At 35.6% G+C, this 9600-nt stretch overlaps 1 non-coding gene across 1 annotated transcript; it reads right to left on the bottom strand.

The window, feature by feature from the left end:
• Positions 1–3723: 3723 nt before the first annotated feature.
• On the bottom strand, positions 3724–3830 carry LOC121214113 (small nucleolar RNA R71). The gene has a single exon (XR_005909700.1). It is a non-coding gene; the product is annotated as a small nucleolar RNA R71 (small nucleolar RNA).
• Positions 3831–9600: the final 5770 nt, after the last annotated feature.

Below are 9600 nucleotides of genomic sequence, written 5' to 3'. Positions count from 1 at the left end.
GTCAAGTTCTATTTTCTTGGAAATGATATTAATGACAACATGCCTACTAGTTACAACCGGTAACCATTTTTGTGATGATACAATTTTTGCCACTATAAATTTTACTTTTTCTAATAATGGAATTGTGTCAGTTTAAATTACCTAACAAGTAAATCATAATTAAGTGTTTAATTGTTACCAAATCCATTCTTCACTACCAATTAGTCACTAATGAAATGCAAAAATTTGGCATCAAGTTCTTTTTCCCATGAAATGATGTAATAGTGACAAACATATCTTGTAGTTACTATCATTAACCACTATTGTAACACCCCAAAAATTAGGAGGTTAGAATTTTGAAATTTACCTAAACTAGATCCTAGCATTACCTTTTTCACTTTTCCCTTTTCTTTTTTTTTTGCACTTAAGGAAACAATGTTAAAGTAGCTTATGTATTATTTGAGGTAAAATATGGTTATAGAATTGGCATTAACCCTATGGCTAAGCTTCATCCTTTCCACTCCCTTGGTCTTAGGTTCTATGCATGTCGTTTCCTTTATTTTTTTCCATGAATTTCGACCAAAATGGGCCATTTTCCAAACAACCCTGAAAACTTTCCAAACCCTAATTATTAATTCCCTTTCCCAATCACATAAGGAGTTTCCATTCAATTTCAACAAAAATTACAATTTCTTTTTCTTTTATTGCCTCTCTTCTTCTTCATAAACATCCTCATCATCTTTTGTTGGAAATTTTATATTCAAATCCTGAACTCAAAATCAACCTTGTTTAATCCGTTTTTCGTGTCAATTTAGCGAAACACTATCAAATCCGTGTCTAAACGAGTGAAGATTAGTAAGCATTCTTGTTTCTAAATCAATAGAACCCTCAGAGTCTGGATTAACATCATTTTTGACCATCTTTCAAATAAATTTTGAGTTTTCCCAAAAATCTTGCTAAATTTCAGTAAATCTTGAAATTCGTCATTAATTCTTGCTTTTTGTCAATAGAAAGACCTGTGTAGGTAATCCGGATCATACTTGGACGTGAGGACCAACGTATGAGATCTAGGAAGTTAGGTGTGTTTTCTTTGATGAAAAAATCGAGTCAAAATTCGAAACTGCCTAGTCGCGCACAACCTACTAAATGGGTGTCTTGCCAGCCCGTATAGATCACATTGCCTCACACATGGCCATGCCCCTCTTGAAGCATTGAATCCTCACTTCTCACATAGTCTACCAAATTGGTGTGTGGCCCGACCATCTGGAACACTGGAAACATGAAAATTTATGTGTTTTTACATGCCCTTTTTAACTTAAAATCATGCTATTTCGGTTAAATTCTTGTCGAAAAATAATTAAATATTATAAAATAATTAAATATTGTTAAAAATATGAACATGATGAATTTTAATTAATTTTATAGTTAATTTTGATTAATTTTGACTATTTTCGATAGATTCACACAAAGGGCAAAAATTGGCTCGGTAGACAATGCTCGAAGAATAAAATCGAGAAGCAATTTAAAACATCGAGAAAAATATATTTCTAGCCTAATATGGTCCAAAAATGTATGTTAATTCATAATATAATTAATTTTAATTTATTCCCAATTTAATTTGGGCTAAATAAATTATTATTAATTAATTGGTTAAACCGAATCTAGTGAACCGAACCAGCCACCAATTGGGCTGCCCGGAACCGTCCATATGCTGATCCAAATCATCATTTTAGATGACTAAATAAGCTTGCAAAGAAGCCCTTGAAGAACTTTCAACCTTGCATTCAAACCCCTTCAAAAAATGTGGCTTTATGGATTTGCCTCAGGCTATTTTTAGCAAAGTTGAATCTCTCAACTTTGCCATCTGTGTGGCCAATCAAGGGGGGTCTCTTTGGCTGATGAAATTTACTATTTTTAGCAGCCACAATCAGCTATAAAAGCCACCCCTTGCTGGTCATTCAACTGATCCCTAACACTCTCATTCTCTCTTCTCCTCTTTCACTTTCTCTCAACTTTTCCTTCTCATTTTCCCTTTTGTTCAAGTATCAATTTCTTCTCTTGGGAAAGAGGTCCTCATCAGCCATTTTTAAGCAGAAATTAAAGTGTTCATAAGCCACCTTGATAGCCAAGGACAACAGAGAATGAAGAACGGAGAAATCAGTCAAGCCACAGAGAAACACCGGATTTGCTTCTTGTTCCCTATCTCTTTAAATTTCGTTGTTGTTTTGACAAACATGTTTATGAATAGTTATGCTATTGAAATGATTATTTTAATCAATCTATCTTGAATTTAATCCGTGTTGGGTTGATTATATTTTTCCTACTTCAATTATTGAAATAGTGTTTGTGTTGTTATAAGCCTCGGTAAGATGCTTGATTAAGGAAAATCATGCCTAAGTTAATCTTGCAATATTAATTGTTAGATAACTAATGAATTAATTATTAAATCATATTAAAATTTTAATTAATCGACACAATACTTAATCAGTGCATGTTTATTCTTCTAAGGTAGTTGAAGTTAATTTAGCATTGTATTTGGCGATACATATGTCTTGCATAACTTGCAAGATTATTGTGATTAAACTGTTTCAAGGTAGAAATACTCTGTTACCTCACTTGATATTTTATATGCTTGTGAAGATTGATTAATTGCTTGGATTGACATTGAAAAATGTTCAAGAGAGTGATTAATTTAATAAGTATGTATGAGCAGTAGTTAGGAAATTACTGAGTTGCCATGAATTTCTTCGTAGCAGTATAAACATATTTTTAATAATTCTAAGTTAAAGGAATGCAATTAATTCAACAAAATTATTTCATCTTGATTAAACCTTATTTGAAATTGTGCATTAGAACCTTTTTGTTTTTAATTTTTTTTATTTAGTTTTTAACCATTAGTTTTTAATCATCTTTAAACCAAAATATTTTCCATCACCAAAGTGTTTTAACATTAATTTCATAAATATTCCTTTTTACAGTCCCTATGGGTACGATAACTCGACATTTACTTGTCATTTTATTACTTGTTGTGATTGTGTACACTTGCACATTTTCGTCGTTCCAAGTTTTTGGCGCCGTTGCCAGGGACTGTTTTAAAAAAAAGCCATTATTTGTGAATCTATTTTTATATTTTGGTTTATTTATTTTCCTATTTAAATATTTACTTACTTGATCTTTCTGTGATTATTTCAGGTGTTTACAAGTATTATCTAGATTATTGACTTACTCCCTGTGGACCCTAAAATAGAACGAACCTTTCGACAGCGAAGAAGAAATGCGAACCAGAGAAGTACCGAAGAGATAAACTTTGAGAATATGAATCAAGGAAACAGAGTAAACCTTACTCAGAATGCTATCCTTATCGCTGATGATAGGGATAGAGCTTGACGACAGTATGCCATGCCAGTATTTAATGATCTTAATCTGGGTATAAGGAGACCCGAAATCGAGGTACAACAATTCAAGTTGAAGCCAGTCATGTTCCAGATGCTTCAGACTGTGGGCCAATTCAGTGGAATGCCTACTGAAGATCCTCATCTTCACTTAAGACTATTTATGGAAGTGAGCGATTCTTTCAAGTTAGCTGGAGTACCTGAAGATGCATTACGACTGAAGCTGTTCCCATATTCGCTAAGGGACAGAGCTCGTGTCTGGTTGAACTCATTGCCACCGAACTCCATTTCTACATGGCAAGAGTTATCTGAGAGATTCCTCATGAAGTATTTCCCACCGAGCAAGAATGCCAAGTTGAGGAATGAGATCACTGCCTTCTAACAAATGGATGATGAGTCCCTGTATGAGGCATAGGAAAGGTATAAAGAGTTATTATGAAAGTACCCTCATCATGGAATCCCAGATTGCATTCAACTTGAGACATTTTATAATGGTCTCAATGCTCATACGAGGATGGTACTGGATGCCTCTACTAATGGTGCTCTCCTTTCTATGTCTTATAATGAGGCTTATGAAATTATTGAGAGGATTGCCAGCAACAATTATCAATGGCCAACTAATCGATTAGCGTCAGGAAGATGAGTTGCTGGAATACATGAAGTGGACGCTCTCACTTCACTCGCATCTCAAGTATCTTCAATATCATTAATGCTTAAGAATCTTACCACTAATGGGTCTAACAGTTTTGCAGCCCAACCATCTAACCAATTTGAGAATATAGCCTGTGTGTATTATGGGGAAGGACATTTTTTTGAAAAATGTTCATCGAACCCCGAATTCGTATATTACATGGGTAACCAAAATGAAAACAGAGGGAGGCAAGGATTGCAATCCAACTTTTATAACTCATCTTGGCGAAATCACTCAAATTTTTCTTAAAGTAACCAAGGGGCTGGAACCAGTAACACTTACGCCCAACCTAGACCAACTCAGCCGCCTAGTTTCCCCCAACAAGTGTAGAAACCAACCCAAGCAGAACCATCCAATATCATAGAGAATCTATTGAAGGTATACATGGCGAAAAACAACACCACTCTAAGGAATTTGGAGAATCAAGTGGGCCAGCTTGCTACTAAACTCAGGAACCGACCACAAGGTGTTCTACCTAGTGATACGAAGAATCTAAGAAATCTGGGGAAGGAACATTCTAAAGTGTTGACATGGAGGAGCAGAAAGACAGTAGAGCCCAACATTGTCGAAGTTGAAAAGGAGCCAGCTGATGCTCAAGATTTAGAAGAAGTTCAACCAAGTGTTGAAATTCCAGTTTCACCAGAACCAGAATGTACAAAACTCGATAAAGTAACCTCAGGACCAACTAATTTTGATAAACTAATGTCGTTAGATGCAGAATTACCGCCAAAGATAAATCAACTAGAATCAGTCCCAGTAATGAAACCACCACCACCCTACCCTCAAAGACTTCAGAAACAGAAGCAGGAGATGCAATTCAAGAAGTTCCTTGCTGTACTCAAGCAACTTCACATCAGCATCCCGTTGGTTGAAGCACTTGAGCAAATGTCGAACTACGTCAAGTTCATGAAAGATATATTGTCTAAGAAACAAAGACTAGGGGAATTTGAGACGGTAGCTCTGACGAAGGAATGCAGTGTATATCTTCAAGACAAACTACCCCCAAAATTTAAGGATCCTGAATTTTTTACCATACCGTGCAACATTGGAGCAACATATTATGGTAAGACATTATGTGACTTAGGTGCAAGTATCAACTTGATGCCTATGTCAATATTTAGAAAGTTGGGGATAGGAGAAGTTAGACCAACTACAGTTACGCTTCAACTAGCAGATCGATCCTTAGCACATCCAGAAGGAAAAATTGAGGACGTATTGGTATGTGTAGATAGGTTTATCTTTCCTGCTGACTTTGTCATTCTAGATGTTGAAGCAGACAAAGAAGTACCAATCATCCTAGAAAGGTCGTTCCTAGCAACTAGAAGGACCCTTATTGATGTGCAGAAGGGCGAGCTCACTATGCATGTTTAGGATGATCAGGTAACATTTAAAGTCTTTAAGTCTATGTGATTTCCTAGCACAATGGATGATTGCTCTGCAGTGTCCAATTTAGAGGATTTTATAGTGGAGAAGGAACTCAACTATGTTGAGGACCCACTGGAAAGAATTTTGACATCAGATCCTCCGAATGATGAAGAGGAGGATGAATACTTAGCTTTGCTAGAAGCTAATCAAAGGGTATTTAATCCGCAATCCCATTTTGAATATTTGGAGTTAGAAAAGAGGGACTATTATCAACAAAAAGCATCAATCGAGGACCACCTAAATTAGAACTCAAGGTATTACCTTCTCATTTAAAATACGTTTATTTAGGTAATGCTTTTACTCTGCCTGTGATTGTTTCACTAGAATTGACCACTAAGCAAGAAGAGAAACTTATCTTAGTTCTGAAACAATTCAAGAAGGCCATCGGATGAACCATAGCCGATATTCGCTGCATTAGTCCATCTGTATGCATGTACAAGATTATCCTGAAAGATAGCAAAAAAGGGACGATCGATGGACAACGGAGACTGAACCCCATCATGAAGGACGTAGGAAAAAAAAAAGATCATCGAGTGGTTAGATGCGGATATCATCTATATCATCTATCCCATTTTAGATAGTTCATGGGTAAGCCTGGTCCAGTATGTGCCAAAAAAAAGAGGTATCACGGTAGTAGAGAATGAGAACAATGAGTTGATACCGACAAGAAAAATTACGAGATGGAGAATTTGCATCGATTACCAAAAGCTAAAAAAGGTGACTAGGAAAGATCACTTCCCTTTACCGTTCTTGGACCAGATGCTGGATAAACTCGCAGGACGAGATTACTACTATTTTCTCGATGGATACTCAGGGTATAATTAGCTTACAATAGCACGGGAAGATCAACACAAAATAACATTCACCTGCCTGTACAGTACGTTTGCATTTAGACGCATGCCATTTGGTTTATGTAATGCGCCTGCTACATTTCAAAGATGTATGATGTCTATTTTTACTGACATGGTTGAGAAATATTTGGAAGTTTTTATGGACAATTTTTTTAGTATTTGGAGATGCTTACGATGATTGCTTAGCCAATCTAACTAAGGTACTAAAGCAATGCGAAGAAACGAATCTCGTACTCCACTGGGAAAAGTGTCATTTTATGCTACGAGAAGGAGTAGTTCTAGGGTATTGGATAACGAGACATGGGGTTGAGGTAGACAAAGCAAAGGTAGACGTTATTGAGAAACTCGCACCTCCAACATCTGTAAAGGGTGTTAGGAGCTTTTTAGGCCACGATGATTTTTATCGAAGATTTATTAAGGACTTCTCCAAAGTTACTAAGCCCTTATGCAAATTATTGGGAAGGACTCTATATTCAAGTTTGATGAGGAATGTTTAAAAACCTTCAACGATTTGAAGAGTCAATTAGTCACAACACCCATAATTGTCACACCAGACTGGGATTTGCCATTCAAATTGATGTGTGACACAAGTGACTTCATAATTGGAGCTGTCTTGGGCCAGCAAAGGAACAAAGTTTTTCATCTCATCTACTACGCAAGTCGAACCCTAACAGGAGCTCAACTGAATTATACGGTAACAGAAAAAGAGTTACTTGCTATTGTGTTTGCTTTCAACAAGTTTCAATCTTATTTGGTAAGTCCCAAAGTGACTGTTTATACGGACCACTCGGCAATTAAGTATTTACTTGCGAAGAAAGATGCTAAGCCGAGGTTGATCCATTAGGTACTTCTACTTCAAGAGTTCGATCTAGAAATTCAAGATCAAAAGGGAGTCAAAAATCAAGTAGCAGATCACTTGTCCAGATTGGAGCCACAAGAAGGGAATTCTCCTATTATACCAATTCAGGAGACGTTTCCAGACGAACATATCCTGAAGGTAAATCATGTCCATAATACCCCTTGGTTTGCTGATATTGCTAACTATTTAGCTTGTGGTTTGATGCCAATTGATAAGACGTATTAACAACGGAAAAATTTTCTTCACGATGTGAAGTACTATTTCTAGAAAGAGCCATATGTGTTTAAAAAGTGTGCAGATCAGATGGTCAGGAGATGCGTGGTAGAAGATGAAATACCGAAGATTTTATACCACTTTCACTCAATACCAAGAGGGGGACACTTCGGGGGTACACGTACAGCGGCCAAAGTATTGCAAGACGGATTCTTTTGGCGAACAGTATTTAAGGATGCATATGATTACGTGAAGAGCTGTGATCGATGTCAAAGGGTTGGAAATGTCACCAATAGAAATGAGATGCCTCGAACAAACATCACTGAGGTAGAGTTGTTCGATGTATGGGGTATTGACTTTCTTGGTCCTTTTCCTCCGTCTTGCGGTCACAAGTACATACTAGTAGCAGTAGACTATGTGTTTAAGTGGGTTGAGGCTGAGGCATATCTGACAAACGATGCTAAGTTTTTGATGAAGTTTCTACAGAAGCATGTGTTCACAAGGTTTGGAACCCCAAGAGCTATCATCAGTGATGAAGGATCCCACTTTGTGAACAAGTGGTAAAAATGGTTATTAGACAAGCACGGAGTGAAACACAAGGTTGCAACAGCTTACCATCCGCAGACAAATGGGCAAGCTGAACTGGCAAATAAGGAGATCAAAGGTATACTTGAGAAGGTAGTATGCCCGAACCAACGAGATTGGTCCACAAGATTAGATGATGCTTTATGGGCTTACAGAACAGCACACAAGACACCATTAGGGATGTCACCCTATAGGTTGGTCTTTGGGAAAGCCTGCCATCTACCATTGGAGTTAGAGCACAAAGCTTATTGGGCTCTTCAATAGCTTAATTTGGATCCTAAGCTCACGAAAGAGAAATGGATGTTCCAACTGAATGATTTAGAAGAGTTCCGAATGTTCTCATATGAAAATTCCAAATTACTTAAAGAAAGACTCAAGAAATTACATGACAACCACATTCAAGTTCGAGAATTTGAAGCAGATCAACAAGTCTTATTGTTCAATTCCAGATTGAAGTTCTTTCCAGGTAAGCTAAAATCACGTTGGTCTGGTCCATTTACGATTCATCAAGTCTATCCATATGAAGTTGTTGAACTCCAAGGTAAGGGAGGTAATTTTTGAGTTAATGCTCAGCGCCTGAAACATTATTGGGGAGATAAAATTGAACGGGATAAAATCTCGTTCATTTTATCAAATACTTAATTTTTCATTTTTCTTTTTGAATAAATGATTTATGGTGTATTTTCGGGTAAAGTATGTTTAAATAAATTCTGTCTAGGAGATTGAAACTTAAGTGAGACTGTTTGTGACCCCTCCAATCTTTCTTGGGAATTTATTTTGACATAATTTTCCAAGAAATTATCCCCTAAATGGAAAAACAAATTTTTAGTTTAAAATAAAAGGGTCAATTTTGATCCAAGTTTTAATTTGTAACTCAATTTTAAATTTTCATTAAGTCTAGGGACTTAATTGAATTAATTTTAAAATTTTGTTGCTCTTTTCGTAAATAAAAAAACTAGGTGTCTTTCTTTGTGAATATTTTCAAAAAGCATCTAGAATAAATATCTTTAATATTATTAATAATTTGATAATCTTTAATATATAATTATATTATTTATAGTTTATAAATTAATTTTTTATCAACTTAGCTTAGAATTAGGATTAATGAGGACTTTTTTATTTCTGCACAATAAAATAAGAGATGAGAATCAAAAGTAAATATGGACGAGTAGAAAAGTCTAAAGTATGGCAATAGGTATATACATGTCTACGATTGGATTTAGGAAGAGCTTGGCACTTAAGCAGTCAAATTGACTCACCTCCTCTTTTCTAGAATCCTACCTGATATATAGTATCTATTCACTTTAAACAATGAGAACATTGTTCATTTTAAGTGGGGGGGACCGAAAATTGAAATTATTTCCACTCAGAGTAATTTTTTTTCTTTTAATTATGAATATGATATACTTTTGTTCAATAAATTTGTATTTTGTTAAGTATGCTAAATTTAAGTATGAATAAAGTTTGATTATTTCAATAAATTGTTATGTTAGCTTAATAATGACATGAAATGTATTTCTAATAAAGCATGCAAATCATACCATAAAGTTTTAGTTCTTTAGGAAAGTTAGGCGTGCATGAAAGTTTAAGTCTTTAGAATTGACT

This window comes from Gossypium hirsutum, chromosome D01 (assembly GCF_007990345.1).
Source record: "Gossypium hirsutum isolate 1008001.06 chromosome D01, Gossypium_hirsutum_v2.1, whole genome shotgun sequence".
Classification (NCBI taxonomy): domain Eukaryota; kingdom Viridiplantae; phylum Streptophyta; class Magnoliopsida; order Malvales; family Malvaceae; genus Gossypium; species Gossypium hirsutum.
The sequence above is the reverse complement of the archived record's forward strand: the minus strand, read 5'-3'. Positions and strand labels throughout refer to the sequence as shown.